Consider the following 25,422-nt stretch of genomic DNA (forward strand, 5'->3'; position numbering starts at 1 on the left):
AACCATTAAGTGGACTCTGATTTCCTCTGTAAGCTTGAAAGATCATTGAGAAAGCAGAGTTTTTGGAGAATTTCAGAACATGGAATAACAGATGTCCCTTTGTGACAGGAAGAGAAAGAATCCCAGGTTTCTAAGAAACCATTTCCATTGGAGCAGACCAACTTCCCAAACCACATTTCAACCTCTGATTCCTCAACCTGTGTCATCTGCTTCATTCACTCCCACTTACCTGAAAGTTTGGCTAATATGCCATGCCTCTTCACATTCTAGGGCTCTTTCCTTTGCTCCAGACATATAATAAGGTCTGGCTTAGAGACAGCAAGTCCTGTTTAATTAGAAAAAAGTAATGACTCTTGCTGGGGTTCTTAGATTACAAACCTAGTATTTGATCAGTAGAGAACACATTGTATAAGATTCTAGATAATTAACCCCCAAAATATGGTTTCCAAATAAAACTTTTATAACATTTAGATATAATTTTCAATTTATGGGTTGCTTTTTATTCTAAGTTGTAGTCTCACTCTGTCACCCAGGCTGGAGTGTGGTGTAAACCTCATAGTCACCCCAGTGCTCACCTGCTGGGCTCAGGTAATTCTCCCTCAGCCTATCAAGTAACCAGAACTACAGGTGTGCATTACCACTCCCAAATAATTTTTTGATTTAGTGTAGAGATGGGGTCTTGCCAAGTTGTCCAGGTTATTCTTGAACCCATTGGCTCTGGCAGTTCTCTCAACTCAACCTCCTAATGTGCTGGCATTACATGGCTGAGCCACCATGTCGGGCCTTAAATTTGTGAATTCTTAGTTCAGTACTGGTGAGTCAATAACTTATGGCAGCAATGGGAATGAAATGTGGGCAATGATATCTACGCCACTAAATTTCTGAACTTACCAATAATATAGCTAGAAAAACACTGGTCAATTTAAAATAGAGAAGACTTCATGTCAAAATTTTTTGTTTTCTATGTTAACATATTACCAACTTTTTGTTGATAGTAGGAATCTGAAACTCATTTATGTAAAGCAGAAATTCCCAGAAAACCTTCTACAAAGGAAGGACATAAAATCCTTAGTTTGAAATACGGATTGTGTTTTGAAAGTTTCCTCACCTAGAAAAACCAGGTTTCTATGGTTCTCTAACATCACAGTCCTGTACAATATTCGCTGAGGGGAGTTTAGGCATGCCCACTCCTCTGGAGAGAATTCTATGGCCACATCCTTGAATGACAACAACCCCTGAAAACAATAAAAACACATATTTACCAAGTCACCATGGCCTCTAGGTAAAGCAAGAGTGAAAACAGGGTCCAGCTGATAAGACAACTATTGTTATGCAATAAAAAAATTCATAACACAGAAATATCCTGTAATGCATTGTGTGAGAAAAAAGGATGGAATAAAGTCCTTAGCCTGTATAGACTCTCGATTTTTGTGAGTGAAACAGCTTAAAATGTACACAAACACAGGCACATACATTTAAAATTACTGTTTATATCACACAGAATACATTACATACACTGCTCCTAGTAAGTCAGAAGATCCTCCTCAAGTTTTAACTTGTACAATGAATTGATTATCTTGTTAAAGGGCAAATTCTGATTCAGAATACATGGATTTAGCCTGAGGTTCTGCGCTTTTCTGTTCAGTTGGTGTGTCTCATTCATTTTTTTTTTTTTTAGTTGGAATCTCACTCTGTCACCCAGACTGGAGTAAAGTGGCCACTCCCGGCCACCGCAGCCTCGACCTGCTGGGCTCCGGCGATCCTTCTGCCTTAGCCTTCCAAGTAGCCGGAATTACAGGCATGCACTACCACGCTTGGCTGATTTTTTGATTTATTGTAGAGATGAGGTCTCACTGCCCAGGCGGGTCTTGAACCCACGGGCTCAGGCAATCCACTCACTTCAGCCTCCCAAAGGCACGGGATTATAGGCTGAGCCAAGTAAATTATTTTTTAATGTTGAGTTTAATAACAAGAATCTAACTCTCCATGGATAAGAATGAATTTAGCCATATGGATTGGCTCCAGTTTCCTTTTACTTGGGTAAATAATGAGGAGTAGGTCTGGAAAAACACACTGGTAGATAACAAGTTTACCACCATATTACAAAGCCACTAGAAAAAACAGATCAAGTGGTCAATATCCCTATACCCCAGAAACTTCCAACTATTGTAAAAGGGTAAATGCTTGAATTGACACAATGTAGTCAGTACAAATAAGGGAGTTGCCCATGGTACCTGACTTTTTGTTGCGTTCTCATGTTACTGCTTAAGAGAGCATTCACAGACAGAATTTTAATTCTTTCTTTATCATTTCTGCTGGATTTTCATTGTTAAAATAAGCATATAGGTTTTCTTTGTTGTGCACAGGATGGAGTGCAGTGGGACACTCACAGCTACTGCAGCCTTGACCTGTTGGCCACAGGCAATACTGCCACGTCAAACTTCAGGCATGTGCCACCATGCTCAGCTAATTGCTTGATTTATTACTGAAATGAGGTCTTGCCAAGTTGGCCAGGCTGGTCTGGAACCCCGGGGCTCAGGCAATCCTCTCATCTCATCTCCCAAACTACTGGAATTACAGGTGTGAGCCATTGTGCCCTGCTATACCCCATGTGATTCTAACATGGTGAATCGTCAAGTTGAGGGTTGCCAGATATGTTTGTTAAAGTTGAATTCAGAAGGGAGGTCACCTGTCCTGATCTGCTTGGGTTAGGTCAGGCAGGTAAGCCAGTGGGGCCATATATTCGTTGCTGTAGAAGAAATTGTCAGTGTTTCAGGCAAAGGAGGGCACTTGTGGAAAGGAAAGAATTAACTCACACTTTGCACTCCTTGCAGGAGCTCACTGTTTTTGAATCTGTCTCCTGTGACAAAAAACAGAAAAAGGTAGACTTTATCACCCTTTTTGGACCCTCCTGCTTGTGGGTGTGGTGGTAGCAAGGAAAGGATTATGCTTATGTGAAAGGAATGTGCTGGCTTCACATCATACTTATGCCAGGAATCCTATTACTTAAGGAGGCTGAGGTGAGAGTATTGCTTGGGGTCAGGAGTTTAAGACCAACCTCTACAACATAGCATATTCATATCACTATAAAAAATAATTAAAGACAAATTAGCCAGGAATATTAGCAAAGCCCTGTAGTTCCAGCTACTTTGTAGGTTGAGACAGAAGGATTGCCTGAGCCCATGAGTTCAAGGCTGTGATAATAATGATGCCACTTCACTTCTGCCTGGGTGACAGAGTGAGACTCTAACAAAAACTAAATATGTTCAATTTAATTTTAAAATAAATAAAGGCAAAATCAGCCGGGCGTGGTAGCGCATGCCTGTAATTCCGGCTACTTGGAAGGCTGAGGCGGAAGGATCGCCGGAGCCCAGCAGGTCGAGGCTGCGGTGGCCGGGAGCGGCCACTGCACTCCAGTCTGGGCGACAGAGTGAGACTCCAACTCAAAAAAAAAAACAAAAAAAATAAAATAAAATAAATAAAGGCATATTTTCAACATGTAGATGTGACTTGTCTAGATCATCTCACCTGAAATGAAATCCCAGAGGGCCAAGCTGCATGCTTCTGGCTGTATTTTGAGCATTTTGGGAGGCCACGGAGAGAGGACTGCCTAAGCCCACAGGTTTGAATGAGCCCAGTCAACTTGGCAAGACCTCTTCTCTACAATACATTAAAAATTGACCAAGTGTAGCTTAGTCTGTAGTTATGGTTACTTGGAAGGCTGAGGTAGAAGGATTGCCTGAGCCCAGTAGGCCATTGCAGGGGTAGCAGTGAGCATGTCACTGCACTCCAACCTGGACAAAGGAATGAGACCTCTGACTCAAAAAAAAAAAAAAAAAAAAAAAACTTCCAGAGAAGCTGGAGGAAAAGGAAAAAACTACCTGGTTCTCAGATAAATGTGTCCCAGGTCAGGAGGACTGCCAATTTTAAAACTTGTAAACCACACTTCTACTTGTGATGGTCTTGCCTAATTACTATTTTTCAATTTTTTTGTTCTTCCTGATATTCAAGGGCTTTGAAGGACGTGTCTCCCTACATACCAGAGGCTCCACTGTTCTCAGCATTCATGCTGCGTAGTTGCAATGAACTGCTCTCACCATGAATGTATGACCTGCAGTATTAAAAATGTTTCCTTGTGCTTTGGGGAACATGGCAATGTGTGAATATCCAAGCTTCCCATTGGAAATGGGGTAGATCCTCAGATACAAGCAAAGGATGGGACAGTGAACAATTAAGATTTCACATGATGCTGGGCTTGGTGTCTCAGCCTGTAATCTCAGTGCTTTGGGAGGCCGAGGTGAGTGGATTTCCTGAGCCCATGGGTTCAAGACAGGCCTGGGCAACTTGGCGAGACCTCATCTCTACAATAAATCAAAAAATTAGCCAGCCACGGTAGCACTTGCCTGTAGTTCCAGTTACTTGGAAGGCTGAGGTGGAATGATTGCCAGACCCCAGCAGGTCGAGGCTGTAGTGGCCGGCAGTGGCATCTGCACTCCAATCTGGGCGACAGAGTGAGACTTCAAGTCAAAAAAAAAAAAAAAGAATTATTAGAAGAGAGTTGCTCTTCCGGATGCTGAAAACAAACAATATAAGTACAGATTTTGAGATTACACACCATGGGAGGTACCTGTACATGGATTTTTGCCTGACATGTTTATTGTTAGATTGATGTTACAGTTTACTATTTTAGGGGCCTATAAATCTCAGCATGGATATTGTGTTGCACCTGTGTGCATTGGCACCTAATACCAATTTGTCCCAGCAGCCTTCAGGCCAGGAGATCAAGGCTGCAGTGAGCTGTGAATATGCCACTGTACCCCAGCATGGGTAAGAGAATGAGATCCTCCCAACTGAAAAAAGAAAAGGTGCTGAAGCTCAGGCAAATTCCAAATCTCCTGAATCAGAATTTGCATTTCAAGAAGATATTCAGTTCATTTTGCACACATTAAAACTGGATGAAGACCTTCCAACCTACTGTGAATTTTCCCTCTGAGCAGTATATGCAACTTTTTCTGTGTGATGTAAATATAGCACTCAAAATTGTACATGCCTGCGTTGATGCCCAAATTTATGCTGTATCATTCACAAAAATAGTGTGTACCCTGGCTGAGTGGATTTCATTTCATTCTTTTTTCTCAGACCTAATATATTAGTGAATATTTCTGTGTTACAAATTATCTTATTGCATATTTCTAGTTGTCAGATGGATCCTGGCTAATTTTTTTCATCTACTGTAGAAAAGAGGTCTTACCAAGTTGTCCAGGCCAGTCTTGCAACTGTGGGCATTGTCCTCTACTTCAGCCTCCCAAAGTGCTGGGAGTATAAGCATGGGCCCCTTCACCCAACCTTAGATATTTAATTATTTCCAGACATCTATCTATATCTTGACTGAATTTTCTTTTTTTTTTTTGAGTTGGAGTCTCACTCTGTCACCCAGACTGGAGTACAGTGGCCGCTCCCGGGCCACTGCACCCTTGACCTGCTGGGCTCCGGTGATCCTTCCGCCTCAGCCTTCCAAGTAGCCGGAATTACAGGCATGCGCTACTTCGCCCGGCTGATTTTTTTATTTATTGTAGAGATGAGGTCTCTCCAAGTTGCCCAGGTGGGTCTCGAACCCGCGGGCTCAACAATCCACTCACCTCAGCCTCCCAAAGACATGGAATTACAGGCTGAGCCACCGAGCCAGGCGTGACTGCAATTTTTTTTTTTTTTGAGTTGTAGTCTCACTCTGTCGCCAAGACTGGAGTGCAGTGGCCACTCCCGGCCACTGCAGCCTCGACCTGCTGGGCTCCAGCGATCCTTCTGTCTCAACCTTCCAAGTAGCTGAAACTACAGGCGCGCACTACCATGCCCGGCTCATTTCTATTTATTGTAGAGATGAGGTCTCGCCAAGTTGCCCAGGCGGGTCTCGAACCCACAGGCTCAGGCAATCCACTCATCTCAGCCTCCCAAAGCACGGGATTACAGGCTGAGCCACCGAGCCCGGCTTGACTGAAATTTTTTTAAAAACTTTTCAAACTGTATTGACAAAATACATTTTACAGTGAATAACTAGAGCTAAAATGACTACACTCTCAGGAGAGACTGAACTTGCTCTCCCGTGTGCCTGAGAGGCTTCGTATGGGTTCTTACACCTTCTCCCTAGGTGAGATATTTTGTAATTTTGGATTTTTGTATTCCTTTCACAAGTGCACTTAATCCAGAAAGAAATTGGGGACTCCGAGAAACTTAAAATAAATTTAGTTCACATTTTGCCTCAGCATACCCATTTTTCCTTAGACTGACACATTTGAATCAAGCACAGGTTAGACATAGTTAATTTCCAATAGGCAGGTTTTAGGAGGCATTAAGACATTTTAAGCTTACATGTTTCTCCAGGTCAAGAGGCAGCCTCCCTCATTCCCCTCAAGAAATCTCCATCAGATGCAAAACCAGAGCAACCCAACAAACCAACCTTTCAACTCAAGGTTTACTTACATACTAATCTCTAAGAAACTTTCAAGTTCCTTGTCAAAGGGGAATCAATGATCACATCTTGGCTGGCCAAAGCCATAGAAATTATACTAAGACCGCCGGGCTCAGTGGCTCAGCCTATAATCCCGCACCTTTGGGAGGCTGAGGTGAGTGGATTGCCTGAGCTCGTGGGTTGGAGACCTGCCTGGGCAGCGAGACCTCATCTCTACTATAAGTCAGAAAATCAGCCAGGCGTGGTAGTGGGCGCCTGTAATTTCGGCTACTCGGAAGGCTGAGGCGGAAGGATCGCCGGAGCCCAGCAGGTTGAGGCTGCGGTGGCCGGGAGCGGCCACTGCACTCCAGTCTGGGTGATAGAGCGAGACTCCAACTCAAAAAAAAAAAAATTATACTAAGACCAATTTTTGGTCAAGAATCTTGTGGATTTAAAACATGACACAAGTCTCTTCTTGGACAACCCCTTCCCTTTGACTCTTTATATCTAGCCTATCACCTGATGGCATGAGATGCTAATGTCTGGCAACCAGAAAAATATAAAACTCATGTGGCTACAATCTACATCCAAAACCCACGGCCCTGGACAGTCCTGTGGACTTAAACCCCCTTTCCCCAAAGGCCTTTTAAAAAACCTAATACTTGGCCCTTCCACACCTCACTTGCCTGTCTGCCCCCTTTCCAATCTGTGAAAGGTGGTTATTAAACTTTACTTCTTTCTACATTCTCCTTTGTGGCAATCTTACATTATTCCCATGACAATGGTCCACCTCACCACAGTTTACACTTTCACAGAGGACAGGAATCATTTCTGTCCTTTTCCCCTCAATACCAGCAATGTGTGGAAAATACAAAGAAACCACTTACCTAATCAACTCAAATGTATTTCCTATAAATTACTATCTTGGAAGAAGAGAAATCTTAGACTAAAACAACAGTAAATGTAACCATGAAATGTCAAAATAAGGCAGGGTAGCTAGGACAGGTAAGACATCGATAGATAAATTTCCCATAGGCTACTTTTAGGAAACATTCAGACATTTTAATATTATATTTTACTGTAGAACAATTTGGCAGTTTTCCCCACCTTTTGGCAAATTAAAAGAAAACCTCATAAGATGTAAGAATAGGACAACCTATAATAATAATAATCACTAAGAATCTTTCAGGATGAGTGAGGTGGTTCATGCCCATGATCCCAGCATTTTGGGAGGAGGAGATAACAGGATTTCCTAAGCATATAGTTTCCAAACCATCCACAGCAACTTGTTGAGCCCTCGTCTCTCCAATAAATAAAAAAAAAATTGGCCAGGCATGGTGGCGCACACTTGTGGTTCCAGTTACTTGGAAGGCTGAAGTGGAAGTTTCGTGAGTAGGTAGACGCGGTGGTGGTCATGAGTGTACCATTGCTCTACAGTCAGGGGAAACAGTGAGACTCCTACTAAAAAAATAAAAGCCGGGCTTTGTAACTCAAGCTGTAATCCCAGCATTTTGGGATGCCAAGAGGAGAGGATTGTGTGAACCTGAGGGTTGAAGGAAAGCCCGGACAATTTGATGAGACTTCGTCTCTACAACAAATAAAAAATTAGCCAGGTGTGGTAGCACATGCCTGTAGTTTACATAACACAGGAGGTGGCCACAAAATTATTAATACATTTTGTGACAGAGTGAGATTCCAACTAAAAAATATATATATACACACGTGTTTTATTTCATAAACAAACATCTGAGTACAACACATACTCACTTATGAGTGAACCCTGAACAATTATCAGAATACTCAAAGAGAGTGATTGGCAGTAGTGGGACACTGCCATTGTGGGGAATATAATTTCAGTACTGGTCCCCAAGTATTACATGTACAATGACTGCTTATAAACTAACCCTGAATTGTACCCTATCTTTTATTTTATTTTGTTCCTTTGAGTTGGAGTCTCTCTCTGTTGTCCAGAGTGGAGTGGAGTGGCATACTTCCGGCTACCGCAGCCTCGCCCTGCTGGGCTCCAGTGATCCTTGCATCTCAGTCTTCCAAGTAGCCAGAACTACATGTGTTCACTACCACTCCTGGCTAATTTTTGATTTATTGTAGAGATGAGGTCTCGCCATGTTGCCCAGGGTTGTCTCGAACCTGTGGCCTAGGCAATCCACTTCCCTTGGCCTCCCAAAGTGCTGGGATTACAGGCTAAGTCACCAAGCCTAGTCATACCCTACATTTTAAAATAAAAATAGAAAAAAACAAAAGAGAAAGCCACATAAACCTGGTCTCCCTGGATGAGGAAAATGTCAACGCACAATTTCTATTCCATATTAAGGATTTCAAGTCATTTCTTTGTAGAAAAATCACATTTGAATAGAAATGTAAAAATCAGCCTGGCTTGGTCGCTCAGCCTGTAATCCCACACTTTGGGAGGCTGAGGTGAGTGGATTGCCTGAGCCTGCGGGTTCGAGACCTGCCTGGGCAACTTGGCAAGACCTCATCTATACAATAAATGAAAAGAATTAGCCAGATGTGGTAGCACGTACCTGTAGTTCCAGCTATTTGGAAGGCTGAGGCGCAAGGATTGCTGGAGTCTAGCAGGTCAAGGCTGCAGTGGCCGGAAGCAGTCACTGCACTCCAGTCTGGGTGACAGAGTGAGACTCCAACTTAAGAAAGAAAAAAAAAAAATCAGTAGAAACACTGTGTCAGCATGTTGCAATATTAAATTATGATTAAGTTCCCTTTATGTCAGGGATGCTTAGGAGAGTCAGCATTTGAGAATCCATAAACACAATTAGTCATATTAATAAAATCAATGAGAAAGACATATAATCTTGTTAATAGATTAAAAAGACACTGAAATTTACAAAAAAAATTTACATGTAAAGATGAAATTGTAAAGTATTTCTGAAATACATGAAAAATAGTAGAAATAAAAAATAATGAAAATACATAATAGGGAAGAAAGATTAAATGGTATCATTAAGTCAATCCTCTAATCAGATTATCAACTGAGTTTGATACTGATACACAAACAGTTGTTTGTGTTCTGACAAAAAAAATTGTTTTGCAAACAATATTTAAGTTGGAAATCCATAAAAAGTTTGAAAGACGTTATTATCCATAATAATGACTTGAAAAGTAAAACAGTGTGATAGTGACAAAAAAAAAAGAAGACTGAAAGTGGAATACTGCTGGGGGAGTATGGGGCATACCTCATCAACAAGTGTACCTGCATAATGGACATTTGTATACATAGTGTTGAATTGTACCCCACATCTTAAAAATAAATAAAGACTGAAAAATCAAGAGAATACACAGTTTTAAAGTAGAATAAGATATGTATGAAGGCCGGGCATGGTGGCTCATGCCTATAATCCCAAAACTTTGGGAGAAAAAGGTGAGAGGATTGATTGCCTAAGCCCAGAGGTTCGAGAACATCTTTGACAACTTGACAAGACCTCATCTCTACAATAAATCAAAAAGTTAGCCAAGTATGACAGTGTGTGTGCTTGTAGTTCCAGTTACTTGAAAGACTGAAGTGAGCCGGGCTCAGTGGCTCAGCCTGTAATCCCACACCTTTGGGAGGCTGAGGTGAGTGGATTTCCTGAGCCTGTGGGTTCGAGACCCGACTGGGCAGCAAGACCTCATCTCTACAATAAATCAAAAAATCAGCCCAGCATGGTAGCGCACACCTGTAGTTCCGGCTACTTGGAAGGCTGAGGCGGAAGGAATCCCGGAGCCCAGCAGGTCGAGGCTTCAGTGGCCAGGAGCGACCACTGCACTCCAGTCTGGGCAACAGAGTGAGACGTCAATTCAAAAAAAAAAAAGATGACTATCAGTCAAAGTTTGCACGCTCTAAAATCATGACATTCCAGTAAGAAAAGAGACACAGCCCCTGACCTGGAACACATTTACCTGAGAACCACCCATTTTTGAAACAACTGCCTCTGGAATTTCTTGTCAGATGAGATTATCTGGACAAGTCACATCGACATGTTAAAGATTTGCCTTATTTTTTAAAAATTAAATTATATGTTGTTTTTTTTTTTAGTTGGAGTCTCACTCTGTCGCCGAGACTAGAGCGCAGTGGCACACTCCTGACCACCGCAGCCTCAACCTGCTGGACTCTGATGATCCTTCCACTCAGCCTTCCAAGTAGCTAGAACTACAGGCACGTTCGACCATGCCCAGATAATTTTTTGATTTATTATTGAGATGAGGCTTTGCTAAGTTGCCCAAGCGGGTCTCTAACCCGTGGGCTCAGGCAATCCACTCACCTCAGCTTCCCAAAGTGTGGAATTACAGGCTGAGCCACCGAGTCTGGCAAATTACATGTATTTTATGAGTCTGAGTATCACTCCATAACCCAGGCAGGCGGGAAGTGTCTCCACAGATCTTTTCACCATCTTGACCTCCTGAGTTCAACAGATTCTCCCTTCTCAGGCTCCCAAGAATCTGAAACTACAGGCATGTGCGACCACTCTTGGCTAAATTTTATCAGCTTTTGTAGCTACATGGATGGGCTATGTTGTCCAGGTTAGCCCCAAATTTCTGGGCTCAAGCAACCCCCTCCCCTCTCTCTCCCCCACCGCTGACCTGGACAAAACCCCAAAAAAGTACAAAAAAAAAAAAAGAGGGGTCTTAGCCCTTCATCTTCTCAATTTTAATGGTCCTCTAAATAAAGTCACAACCCCTGTTCCAACTCCTTGTCTTGACTTTGGCTGTCCCACCAGACAGAACCAAGTTTGGACCTGGTGACAAACTGCCAATGATCCTTGAAAGGACAGACCAAGAGTGGGGAGGCATTTTTCATCTTTTTCTGAAACCCTGACACAATGATGAGAAAGTAGAAGGTATGCTTATAGAGAAATGCACACTTTAGGTATAATTAACTTTATCGACTTTGTCTTCTCAGAAATAGACTTCCAGGTCTGAGGTATGTCATAGTGGCAATCAAGCTTGCCTAGAGTAAAGGGAATTAACAAGGTCTAAGACATCATACATTGGCAAGGATTGTAAAAGTCATGAAACTTGTAATTACAAAGTTATGACTGCTCAGAGGGAGAGCAGGTGGGAATTTGATCTTCCAATAAATTGGACACTATCTACAGGGAAACCAAGGATCCCCCAAAGCTACTCACTGGGAATGCTAGGAGATAAGGGGAGGTGCACCCTCCACTAACTCTAAGGAATGTCATTTGGGAAGGTGCAGGAGAATTAGAATTCTTGTCACACCCGGGGCTATGATAATATGGACAGACATTAATGGGTCTTTGTCACAGGATCCCCAAGACATCCACAGGTGGTCGAACAAGGAAGTCACGGCAGTCAGGTGCAACATCTCCAAGAAAAGGATTTAAGCAAGGACTCTGGGGGGGCTCTGAGGCCACACTCACCTAGAGTGTAGGCCCACACCCTGTCTGTGGGGGGTGAACTTTTCTTAAATAAATCTTTTCTTCTTTCACCTATTTGTGTTGCAATTGTTTGCAACTTACTCGGATCTCTGGGTTCCCAGAGTGTACCTCCAGCTTGCCAGTCCTGGCGGTGCTGAGCCCCTTGGTCCATTCATTTTCTCTTACTCTGTCCAGTACCCTAACAAGCCTGATGACTTGGTCTAGGATTTTGACCTGGATATTCCAGATCAGGCGACTGTGGGGCTGTCACCCACCGGCACCTGCCCGTGGCCGCCTTTCCACTGCCTCTTCTCCAAGCCTTTAACCCCAGACCCTCCAGAGACCGCAGACTACAAGCCCTGACTGGGACTTAGGGATTCACGATCGCTGTTGGCCCAAGGGAACCCCTGAACACTGTGCTGGAGCCTCCGGTTACCTTCTAGGCGGAAAAAGGGATGGGGCCAGAACCACAGCCCCTTCCCCAGGGACCCCCAAGCCTATCAGACCCCCCATGACACTCCTGGGTCCCACACATACGCAGCACGGGTTTGCCTGGAGAAGCCTCCAGCAGGGCGAGATCGCCATGGGGATAGGACCCTGGGAACCGAACCACAACCACTCTGTGAAGAAGGGACCGGGGCCGAGGCGCCAGCGGGCTCAGGTCCAGGATCAGAACTGAGGGGGAGGTGGGTCTGCCACAGCCAAGTCATCCGGGTCAATCCTGCCTCTCGCTCTCGCACTCACACCCATACTCACCATCTCCCGGCTTCTGGGTGTCCCAGCGTCCTCCCTACGAACTCCCCAGACCTGCATTTCACAGGACGAAAAGGGAAGACGCAAATATACGCGGCTCTCTCCGAGAGATTCGGCACTTTCTCAGGCCCAGAAAACAAAGACCTGGTCAGAACCCGGAAGCCACCACCTCACTTTAATCTCTTTTCTGATTGGGTAGCTTCCGAACTGGCATCGCTGATGGGATAAGGGGACAGGTCACCACCCTTCTAATCTTGAATGACAGCAGATGTGATCCAACGGGGCTGGAGGAGGCAAGAAAAAAGAAAAGCATTTTTTTTCTTGTAGCATTTTCAGGTTGAGTTGCCTCTCTGCACCGGAAGTTGGGGGGAGGAACAGGATGTGGTGTGCATCGCGGAGCATGCAGGGAACTGTAGTACAAGAATGAGGTCTGGTGGTTTGATCGCTGAGCTGCCCGACTCCGTCCCAGTCAGCGGAGGCAGCAAAACATTTTGATGTACCATGTGAGTAGTTTCAAGGGGAGCCCACATTTTTTGCCCTGCTGGGGACATCCACATCTTCCAGTGACATGTTGGACAAACTGGCCATTGCCATACCCATGTACCAAAGAAACAAGCCCCCTGAAAGAAGAGTAAAAAGTAAAAAGGAATAAATATATGAATGAATAAATAAATAAATAAGAAAAATTTTAAAAAAAAGAAATAAGCCCACCAATGCTCCTGGATAAAAGGAGAGAATTTCGTAAATCCTTCGGGTCCTCTCCCACTGTGGGAGGTTTTCTGTTCTCAGTAATCCTGCTTTTAAAAAAAAGAGGGAGAGTGTAAGAGAAAAAAGAATACACAAATGCGAGACGTCCACGAACTCAGATGATCTCCTTGTGTATCAGATTATTAAAAACTCTAGGCCAGGCTTGGTGTAGTCCTAGCACTTTCAGAGGCTGAGATGAGTGGATTGCCTGAGCTGGGGCCTCAAAACCAGCCAGGACAACTTGGCAAGACCTCGTCTCTACAATAAATCAAAAAAATTAGCCAAGTGTAGTAGTGCGTGACTGTAGTTCTGGCTACTTGAAAGGCTGCATCTAAAGGATCGCCTGAGACCAGGAGGTCATGGACGCAGTGGCCAGGAGTGTGCCATTGTACTCCAGCCTGGGGGACAGAGTGAGACTCCAACTCAAAAAAAAAAAAAATTAAAGACTCATGTTATGCACTCAATTACCCTGGAGCAGATGAACGTCTATAACAGGCTCCCAATGACATATTCTCTAGAACCCCCAAAGGACAACGTTTGGGATCTGGTGATGCTATTTACTGAGCCAGATCTAACAAATTCTCTCCATCCATTAGGAGAAAGCTGAATGTTCACTATTGTAAGAACTCATCTCTATGAGTTTGGAGAGAACTGGACACTCTCTGTTGTACAAAGACAGTACTGTGCTTGTCTGCAGAGTAGGCTGCTGAAGGGGTTGCTGAGAATTTATTTAATAGAAGGATTTTTTTTCTCCTGAAAGTAAAATGAGATAAGAAAAGGAACTGACTGATTTTCAGTACCTGCAGATTCACCAAAAAATGGAGAATCCTGCCAGAGCCCGTGGGTGCAAGACCAGCCCAGTCAACTTGGAGAGACATCATGTCTACAAGAAATATTTTAAAAAATAGCCAGGCATCATAGTGCTCATCTGTAGTTCTGGCTACTTGGAAGGCGAAGCAGAAGGATCACAGGAGCCCAGCAGGTTGATGCTGGGGTGGCTGTGAGCTGCACTCCAGCCGTGGCAACTTAATGAGACTCCAACTAAAAAAAAATAAAAACATAAAAAGAAAATCCCAAGCTGTCAGATGAAAAAAAGGGGACAGACTACAGACTGTAGGATCCAGGTAAAGCCTATTCCTGCATAGGCAGAAGCTCTTCCCCCTTATGCAGCTCTGGTCCCCACCTTGGAGCATTCTTGCACAAAATGAGGCCACATATCCTATTTCTTGCCTTGAAAGGAAACCACCAAGTATGGCAGACTTAGGGACCTGGGCTCCTGGGACCTCACTAGCTCAATTTTCATCATTCCTATAATCTATAGCAAGTATTATACCTTGAAAGTATAGCCCCAGTGCCATCTGCTTGGCCTCAGACATCTGCTTCATTGGTGGTCAGGTAATGGCCACTCAGGACATGTAAGTTCAGCCTTCATTGCCTCCTTGAGTGGATAAGGTTGATGGCTGGCCTGTGGGTTTCTGCCCACCCTAGTCAAGGTGACTGGTTGCTTTTCAAGCCTGGTGGCATTACTGGTCTGGCCCTGCTGGACATGAGTGGGCCTCAGGAACCCATACACTATGCCTAGGTTTCTTACCTTGCCTTAGGCAAAACCCTAGTTTTGGTCAGGGCCACATGTTCCCTGTATGATCATCCTAGATATCCCTAGTACAAATGCTCTCCCAGATGTCAGGTGAGGCCAGGTTGGGCCCCTCTGGATGTAAGACATGTGCCCTTAAGGAAGGCACTATCACATGGATTGGCCAGCATGAAGAACAAGACATGCTGCTGACTGGCTGGGGCTTTGACAATGCCATACTCACCCTCCCGTCCCAAGGCTTCCATTGTCCAGTTTCCTTGTTGGCACTAATTTCATAGGGCTGAGGAGTTATGTGGAGCTTTGGGGCACCTTACTGGGTGCTGCCCTGACTTTTTTGGGGCCATGTGTGTCATTCTCATAAGAAAGTTAATATGTAGGTGTCACCATAAGGGAGAAGAATATCTCAAAATTTACTAAGGATTGGGCAGGCCCTGGTGTTGGAGGCCCAGTAGGATAGCAATGTGAGATTGTCCTGTGTTCCTAATCTCACAGTGAACCTAAGATAAGACAGGAGCCCAGCATCCTGGTTCAAAGTTGTGCAATGAAAACCATTGACTCCTGATCTCCAGATGCATGGGGAGCTTTAGGAACAAATTTTCAGGAAAGAAATCATGAAACAGTCATGGTCTGTTCTGAGTCAGTGGTATGCTGGCCACATCTGAGAATCCAGGCCCCTGGAAAGCAACCTGTTTCCCTGCAATCAATGGAAGCTCCTACCTGCAGTTGTGCCTCAGTTTTGGGATCAGTCCACTCAGGTGACATCAGGTGAGGATGGCTACTAATTGAGGGGTGCTGCCACTTTTTTTTTAGTTGGAATCTCACTCTGTCATCCAGGTTCGAGTGCAGCAGTATTCATAGCAACTACAGCCTCAACCTGTTAGACTAGGTGATGCTTCTACCTCAGCCTTCCAAGTAATTGGAACTACAGGCACATACCACCATGTCCAGTCTCTTTCTTTCTTTCTTTCTTTCTTTCTTTCTTTCTTTCTTTCTTTCTTTCTTTCTTTCTTTCTTCCTGCCTTCCTTCCTTTCTTTCTTGTCAGAGTCTCCTTGTCACACAGGCTGTAGGGCAGTGACATGATCCCGGTCACCACAGCCTCCATCTACCGGACTTAGTCAATTCTTCCACCTCAACCTTCCAAGCAGCTGGAACTACAGGCACATGCCACCATGTTCAACTAATTTTTTGATTTAGTGTAGAGATGAGATCTTACCAAGTTGCTCAGACTCATCTCGAACCTGTATATTCAGGCAATTCTCACCTTGGCTTCCTAAAGTGCTGGGGTTATAGGTCTGAGCCACAGTGCCTGGCCTAATTTTTCATTTATTGTAGATATGAGGCCTTGCCAAATGCCTGAGGCTGGTTGCCAATGCATAGGCTCAGGCAGTCCTCTCACCTCAGCATTCCAAATTGCTGGGATTGTAGGTGTGAGCCACTGTGCCCAGCCTGCTCCATGGTTTTCTAGAGCTGAGATTGTGGTCTGGAGGGAAACAGGCTATCTACCTTGGAGAGGGTCTCCAAGTGGGTGAATGCCTACAGAATAGATCAGTTTCTCCACTGAGCTTATCTGGCTCTCACTGGATGGGACCCCATGGACTCTGGTCCCTGGAGTCCTCAGGTTTTATGTTTGGCACCCCTGTCCTAACATTAAAAACACCCATGCAGAAAACTGATCCCAGAGCTAAGTGTGGGTGCAGTCTGGGACATGGTTGCTGTTGGGACACCTCAGACTTTTCCTGTGATGTCTCCCTAGAATTTGGACTGGCTTTGGGCTCCCTGCCTCATGCCCTCACCCCAGGGCTACTCTACCTCACCTCAACTTCAGCCCTGGTAAAGAACTCAGGTGAAAGAGGCCTTCGCTATCACCAAGCTCCTTTGCCACCCTAACATGAAACTTGTCTCCACTGCAGGGTAGATGTTCCGAGGTACTGGGCCCCTGGCCCTCTGGGGCTGTCACTCCACATAATGGAAGGACTGAATATTGCCACACTCAACTGAACTCTGAGTTCTGGGTCTGAGCTGTGGTCCAACTCATTCTCTCCCAAATTCTGCCTGGGTCTGGCACATTAATTTTCTCCACTCCTTTGTTCAGGGCATGTTGTCCTGCCACTCTTGGGAGGAAGATACTTAGGATTGAAGGATTTCCTGTTGCTTTCTGGGGCTGTTGGTTTTGGCTCACACATGTGACTGTGGTCTCTTTGGTTTCCTTCAGGTACCTTCAAAATCAGGTGCAGGAGGGTATGGCAGAGGGGCTTGGAGGGGTCTAGCCATTATCCATTGCCATCTCTGAGGCATGTTCAGTAATCTCAAGGTCAACACCTGTCCTGGGGCCCACCTAGGCCTGTTTTCAGAAGCATCTTAGAGTAGAGGATGAAACACCCAAAGAAATGAGTTGATGTGGCCTGTGTTCTCCCTCTTTATTACCCCAGAGGGTGACTTGGGAGTGGACTTGGTGCTGGCCTCAACCTCAGGGACAGATCACACTGTATCCTTCTCAGCTGAGCCCTGGAGACCTGAAGGTGCCTCAGCACCGTGTCATCCTCCAGGGACCAGGCCCAGAATAGCCTGTCCTGAAAGAACTCATGCAGACCAAACAGGGATAGTTTCAGGAGTGCTGTAGGCACATTGGTGGGAGTCAGGTTGGAAAGGGTGCCTTGTGAAAGGTCAGTTCCTTCACCCTGCTCCAACCCTGGGCAACACCTCCTTACCAGTTCTGGGTCCTTTCTGGCCACTAATACAGTCCAGCTGTGCCCAGGAAGCCATGGCCAGAGAAAGGTCTAGGCAGGAAAATATTCATCACACTACTGCTTCTCATCTGTGTCATGTCAAGGGTGGTCTCTGTGTCTGGGAGTGTTCAGGGTGTCCTACCCTGTCCACAAGGCCATACACTGGTACAGGTTCATATGGTGTTTATTATTTAGCCTACTTAGAAATTCCAATGAGTTTTTGAGCTGAAATTTAAGCACAATGAAGATGTCAATCACAGTGAGTGTATTTAGTTGCATTTTTCTTTATTTTTCTTATTTTTTTGAGTTGGAGTCTCACTCTGTTGCCCAGGATGAAGTACAGTGGCCTGCTCATGGCCACCCTAGCATAGACCCACTGGGCTCAGGTGATCCTTCCACCTCAGCCTTCCAAGTTGCTGGAACAATAGACATCCTCTACCATGCCTGGCTACTTTTTGATTCATTGTGGGGATTAGGTCTTGCAAAATTGCTGGGGCTGGTCTTGAACCCATGGACTCAGGAAATACACTTGCCTCAGCCTCCCAAAGTGCTGGGATTACAGGCTGAGTCACCGAGCCTGGCCTAGTTACACTTCAAGGAGTATTTTCCATATGTTTGTTCTCCACTGGAGAATAATATTGAAGACATTTTTGTGGCATCATTCCTTTAACTTTGAATAATTAACACAGTTGATTTTGTTTATTTTACTAGTCCAATTTGTTCAGGTGATAAATAGGATGATTTTTTAAGTCAAGGGGTTGCTTTGACTTCTGTCTGTTTTCTTCTGACTATCAAGCAAGACAGTTTTGGGGTTGTAAAAAATATTTCATAATTAGATATAAATATTTCTCTTAGAATGAGTTGGTGGCTTTATGTAAGAAACTGAAGATACCCAGAGTGATGGCATTGATTCTACATGTGGATTCTATAAACTGTCCACTCTCATACTTTGCATGTTATGTGTATTACAAATTGTATTTTTACAATTATCTTAATAAATTAGCTCAGAAAAACAAAACCAAATACTGAGTGTTCTCACATATAATTGAGGACTAAATACTGGGTACGCGCAGACATCAAGATGAAAATGACAAACACTGAGGACTGGTGAAGGGAGAGGAAGGGAGTCAAGCATAGAAAAACTTCTTATTGGATACCATCATCCCTGTTTGGGTGATGAGTTTAACAGAAGCTTAAATCTCACCATTACATGATATGTAACAAACCTGCACGGGTACTCCCTAAATTCAAGAGAGAAACAAAATAGAAAATCATGAAGAAGAAAATATATCTTTACAGTCCATTATATGAAAATGGGTCATCCTAAAGCTCTGCATCCTTGCCATCTTCACCATGAGAATCAGAGGATGTGGTGGAAGAGGGGAGCCTGGTCTTGCTGTCTTGGGTGACAGAGGTGGAAGAGGGGAATGGGAGGCAGGAGAGACTGAACACTTGGTGCAGCTTCACAGAAACACGTCTTAGTATCTGTCTGAGGCTGGACACAGTGGCTTATAGCTATAATCCCAGCACTCTGAAAGCATAAGGTGAGAGGATTGCCTAAGCCTACATGTTTGAGACCAGCCCTGGTAACTTGCTGAGACCTCATCTCTACAATAAATTTTAAAAAACAGCTGGGCATAGTGGCACATGCCTGTAGTTCCAGCTACTTGGAAGGCTGAGGTGGAAGGATCACCTGAGCACAGCAGGTTGAGGCTGTGGTGGCTGGGAGTATTCCACTTCCCTCCAGGCTGAGTGATAGAGTGAGACTACAACTCAAAAAAGAAAGTTTTTACACATTCATTTTTCTAAAAAGTTTCCATATGGCACCAATTTTACTTCTACTATAAGATTAGTTTTAGTCTGAGTGCCCCATAATAGAAAGGTCCATGTTATAAAATATTTGAAAAGCAATCTCTAATCAGAACCCTTGTGACAACTTGTGTAATACTGAATTGTTTTCTGGCACTGTTGTTCTGTGTCTTTTTTAGTTTTGTCAGTTTCACTGTCACCCAGGTTGGAGTGCAGTGGCATGCTCTTAACCACTGCAGTCTAGGCAATGGCCCACAAGTCCTGCCACCTCATGCTTCTGCCACCCCCCACTTCCTAGGACAGGCATGTCAACCCTTAAATGCTGCAAAAACACCCTGATTTTAGGCCGGGTGTGGTGACTCATGCCTATAATTCCAGTACTTTGGGAAGTCAAGGTGAGAGGATTGCCTGAGTCCACAAATTTGAGAGGAGCCTGGGTAATTTTGGTGAGGCCTCATCTCTACAATAAATCAAAACAAATTGCTGGGCCTGGTGGTGTGTCTGCCATTCCAGCTACTTAGAAGGCTGAGGTAGAAGAATCACCTGAGCCCAGCATTTTGAGACCGCAGCAGTTATGAGCATGCCACTGCACTCCAACCTGGGTGACAGAGCGAGACTCTGAATAATATTTTTTAAAAATCAAGAAACCAAAATTATGTACTTTTCAGGAACTTGGATAGATTTATAAGTGGTTGAACCAAGTGCAGTGGTTTACGCCTCTAATCCCAACACTTTGGGAGGTGGAAATGATAGGATTGCCTGAGCCCAGGGACTTGAGACCTGCCCAGACAACTTGACAACAGATTGTCTCTACAATAAATTTTAAAAAACAATCAATCCTGAAGTCTCTCGACTTCCCCGCATGCCCCGGAGGACCCATGGGCATGGAGCTCTTAAGACTCCCTAAGACTCGAACTCCCTGCGATAGGCCTGCCGGTCGGCTCCTCCCGCCTCATTTTCAGATATCTCAACCTTTTCCTGCCTCGTGCAACCCTATCTGATCGCATCACCTGTCACTCTAAACCCAAGGGGTGGAGCCTGAAGCCTTATCCAATCAGCGGACACAGCCTTAGAAAATAACCAATCAGACAGAACTCGGAATTGAGGGGGCGGCTTTCGGTTTCTGATGGTTCGTCATCTCCTGTCCTGCTCCTGATCCCACAGCTGGGTCGTCCCTGCTGCATTGTCTTGTTCTCTGGGAGTTCCACATGTTTTCGTTGCAACCTCTTTCGTCCTGTGACATGCAGGTCCTGGGACAACCGTAGAGAGAAGACTGGGACACCTGGAAGCCGGGAATGCGTATGGGTGGGTGTCCCAAGATGGGAAGGGGGGTTGACCTAGCTGTGGCGGGACAGGCCTCCCCATCAGCCCCAAGCCTGGACTCTCCCGCCATCAGCTCGGCCTGATTCCCTTGGCACAGGGCAGGGATGGACCTGGACCACGGATCCTGTCTCTGTGGTGATCTCACACTCTGAACCATCTACACAACCCTTCAATCCGGATGTGCGGGACCCGGGATTGGGGTCGTGGGGAGGATCATACACGCGGGGGGGCTGTGTTCCTGGCCCCCATCCCTCTGTCCTCCCCATGGGTAAATGGAGGCTCCATCATATCGCTAAGTAGTACCCTTGGGTCAACATTGGATCTGAATCCCGGTCTCAGTCAGGGTTCGTGGTGTGGGATCCCTGGAGAGACTAGGAGAAAAGCTTTGAAAAGGGGCAGGGGGAAGTCAGTCACAGGCAGGTGCTGGTGAGTAACAGAGACCCAGTCGCCTAATCTGGAATATCCTAGTGGAAATCCCCAGGAAAAGTCATCAGGGTCATTGGCACTTTGTGCCACCAGACCCAAACCCTGTTCTGCTCGGCGGTACAGTCAATAAGTCGAGAGATGAAATGGGAACAAGGACTGTGACTTTATTTAGGGAGGGCATTACAATGAGGGTTCAGCATTCTAAAAATCCCACTTAGGTTGTGTGTTTTTATTCGGTTTTTATTCGGGCTAGGGTAACAGAAGGCACTGAGATGAAGACGTGGCTTAGAAGTGTACACATCTGGGCATGGGGGCGTCCTAGAAATTTGTAAAGTCTCTTTGTCTTTGGTTCACGGTCTCCTTGTTTTTTCCTTTTATTTTATTTTATTTTTTGTAGGAGTCTTACCCTGTCCCCCAGGCTGGAGTGAAGTGGCACACTTGTGGCGACTGCACACTTGACCTGCTGGGCTCCAGCGATCCTTCAGCCTCAGCCTTCCAAGTAGTTTGAATGACAGGCTCCCACCACCATGCCTGGCTAATTTTTTATTTATTGTAGAGAGGAATTCTGGACAAGTAACCTGAAAGTTTCCTAGAGATTATTATGATAAACCATGAACAGAAATATTGGGTTATTGGGCTGTCCTGTTTTTGTTTCTGATGGAGATTTTCTGGTTAGTGTACCCCTTGGCCTGCAATGAAATATAATCTTAAAATGTCTGAATACCTCCTAAAACCTGTCTGTTGGAAATTTATCTGTCTAACCTATGCTTGATTGAAAGTATGTCAGTCTAAGGAATAAGGGTTATGCTGAGGCAAAATGTAAACTAAGTTTATTCTAAATTTCTCAAGGTCTCTACTTTCATTCTGGATTAAGTTCCACTTGTGAAAGGAGGAAAACTATCCCAATGGACAAGGAAAACCCACCCTAGTGAGATGGTGTAAGAACCCACAAGAAGCTTCTCGAACACATGGGGGAGCAAGTTCAGTGTCTCCTGAGAGGGGTCACCAGGCACTTTAGTTAGCAGGATTGGATAAGAGAACATCCCAAGTCATAGAATGGCCTGAACTGACTTCATTCAGGCATGTCTGTGTGTCAGTCATTACCTCTCCTACCTGGGTGTATACACTTAAAAAAAAATGCATGCACTTATTTCAACTTCAGTTTTTCATCAACCATAAAATGTATTTTATCAATAGGGGTTGAAAAGTTAAAAAGGGATTTCTCAATGGCGCAACCTATAATCTCAGAACTTTGGGAGGCTGAGAGGAATGAATTGCCTGAGCCAGTGGGTTCAAGACCAGCCCGGATAACTTGGTGAGATCTCGTCACCACAATAAAAAAAATCAAAATATTAGCCAGACATCATAACACATGCCTGTAGTTCTGGCTACTTAGAGGACTGGGGCAGCATGATTGCCTGAGCCCAGCAGGTTGATGCTGGGCTGGGCATATGTGTCTCTGCACTCCAACCTGGGTGACAGAATGAGATACCACCTCAAAAAAGAAAAAAAATTCAGCCAAGTTATAGGTAGATTCCTTGGGAAAAAATTAAACATCTAAGTCCTGGTGTAGTGGTTCATGCCTATAATCCCAGCACTTTAGGAGGTGGAGATGAGAGGATTGCCTTACCTCATTGGTTTGAAACTAGCCTGGGCAAATTGGTGAGACCTCATTTCTACATTAAATTTAAAAAAATTAGTCAGGCATGGTGGCACATGCCTGTAGTTCCAGCTACTTGGAAGGCTGAGGCAAAAGGATCACCTGAGGCCAGCAGATTGAGACTGATTCTCATGAGTGCTAGGGTCCGGATAGGGTGAGGGCCAATGGATGGAGAGGGAGAGACATGCATGGAGGTGCAGCACCACCAGAGCCAGCAAGCCGGAGGTGCTGCACTGGCAACCTAGAGACCTGAGTAAATGCAAGAATTGCAACATATAGAGGTGAAAGAAGAAAAAATGTATTTTAGAAAACTTCACCCCCCACAGACAGGGAGTGGTCCTACATGCTAGGTGACTGTGGCAGCATAGCCCCCCAAAGCCCTGGCTTAAATCCTTTTCTTGGAGATGTTGCAATCAGGTGGATGTGACTGCCGTGACTTCCTCGTCAAACACCTGTGGATGTCTTGGCGATCCTGTGACACAGAGACCCACTAATTTCTGCCCACATTATCATAGCCCCTAGAGAAGGGTGCGGCAAGGATTCTAATTCTTCTGCACCTTCCTGAACGACATTCCTTAGAGGTAATGGAAGGTACACCTCCCCTTATCTCCTAGTCACTCCCAGTCGGTAGTTTCAGGGGACTTGACTTCCCTGTAGATAGTGCCCAACTTACTGGAAGATCAAATCCCCACCTGCTCTCCATCTGAGTTATAACTTTTGTAATTACAAGTTTCATGACTTCTACAATCCTTGCCCAATGCATGGTGTCTTAGGCCTTGTAAATTGCCTTTACCCTAGGAGAACTTGATTGCCACTATGAGATACCTCTGATATCTCTGGCACCAGGAAGTCTGTTTCTGAAAAGGCAAAGTCGGTAAAGTTAATTTTACCTAAAGTGTGAATTTCTTCAAAAGCATAGCTTCTACTGTCTCATCATTGCATCAGGGTTTAAGAACAAGATGAAAAATGGCTTCCCACTCTCGGTCTGTCCTCTTATTCCCCACTCCTGCTCTTGGAAATATTCTTATGATTCTGGGAAATGGGGCAGAGATCATTCTTCTGTAAGTACTTCCTGCTGAAATGGGCCATAGAGATGTCCCTACCTATCTATTTCCAAGGGGATGAGTAGGAAACAGCAGGACCTTAAATGAATATTATTTGGGTCTAATAAAACATCGAGTGAGAGCCCAGGCAGAAATTATTAAGCAAACAGTGATGAAAAAGGCTATGACCCCAAAAACAATGTTGGAAAAGTGAAAGTAGTCCTGTACATTATATGTATGTTTAACCAAAGCTTTTAATTTATCAATAAGTTGTAATATTCTTTTGTAAATTATCTATAGTTGTACTTTAACTAGGAAATACAGCCACTTCTACAAAGTTTGAAGAAAAAAATTGAAAATACTAGAGACATGTAGTTAGGTTGTAGCTTAAATTGAGAATTAGAATCAGGCAAACATTGGCAAGAGAAAACAGTTTCTTTTGTTTTTTATAACAGGTCTAATATAGTTTACTAACACCTTTTTTCATTCCTTGTAGTAAACAAAAAACCATATGGTCCCTTTTAGGTCTATCCACGGAATCTATTTGATAATCCCAAGCAAGGATCTACCTCAGGAATGGATAGAATTGCTGGGGAGTAACGGTCTGGTTGGGTACAGCTTAGCTCATTAGAATATGCCCAAGCCTTGCCAATAATATGAGCATATTCCTCTGGAGTTGTGGTTATGGTTAAAATAACATGGAGATCCTTCTAGGCTAAGTGGTATGACAGGGTCAAATATTGAAATTCTTTAGTGTACTTAGTGGAAGGAGAAGGGCACATAGACTCATGCAATTCCCTCTGTACCTGCTACTTCTCACGTGGGAAATTGGTGAGCAAGTGGTGCCTGAAAGGATTTGCCTGAACAAGTGTGGGCTGGAGATGGATGTATTGGGGACTTAGGAGGTATAGAAAGATCTATTATTACAGTTGTAAAAGGAGAAGGAGACATAGAATGGGGCATAGGAGTCCTGGTCGGAGACACCAACCCCTTGATAGGCAGACGTGGATAGAAGAAGTAAAGGCTGGAGGATATGGAGTTGTAGGAGAGTATGAAGGCGGTGTGGGATCTTTCAAGGGAGGGGTGGCTAAATCGGCAGGTTGGTATCCTCTGAGGAACCTGTGGGCAATGGGGTCTGGGGAACCAACACCAAAATGCGACAGGAAGAACAAATATCTGGGAGGTGAGCTAACTCATAAAAGGCTTGAATATATGGAATTTCAAGGTATTGGTCATTTCTTAGGTACAAATCAAGCTACAGGGGGGTGTTAGGAGACAGGGAGCCACTTTTTGGTCAGGTTTTGTCATTCCCCAGCTTATATTGTTGAATTTTTCCATATTTGCCCATCAGATGAAAAAGTCAGCTGGGGCAAGTTGGGCCGGAGCCGGTGTCAGGGCTCCAAAGCAGTATTGTAATAAAAGGACATTTGGGATGGACTATTGGTTTTATGGATTTGTTTCTGGGCCTTGCCCCAGGCATCCAGATCCCCTTCTGGGGATCC

At 44.5% G+C, this 25,422-nt stretch overlaps 1 long non-coding RNA gene across 1 annotated transcript; it reads right to left on the minus strand.

The window, feature by feature from the left end:
* Positions 1-249: 249 nt before the first annotated feature.
* LOC103258550 lies at positions 250-12,709 on the minus strand. The gene is made up of 3 exons (XR_504192.2): positions 12,595-12,709; positions 1,109-1,235; positions 250-325 (listed from the first exon to the last, which is right to left on the minus strand). It is a non-coding gene; the product is annotated as an uncharacterized LOC103258550 (long non-coding RNA).
* Positions 12,710-25,422: the final 12,713 nt, after the last annotated feature.

Source organism: Carlito syrichta, unplaced genomic scaffold (genome assembly GCF_000164805.1).
Source record: "Carlito syrichta isolate Samal-C Ts95f unplaced genomic scaffold, Tarsius_syrichta-2.0.1 Scaffold302283, whole genome shotgun sequence".
NCBI lineage: Eukaryota > Metazoa > Chordata > Mammalia > Primates > Tarsiidae > Carlito > Carlito syrichta.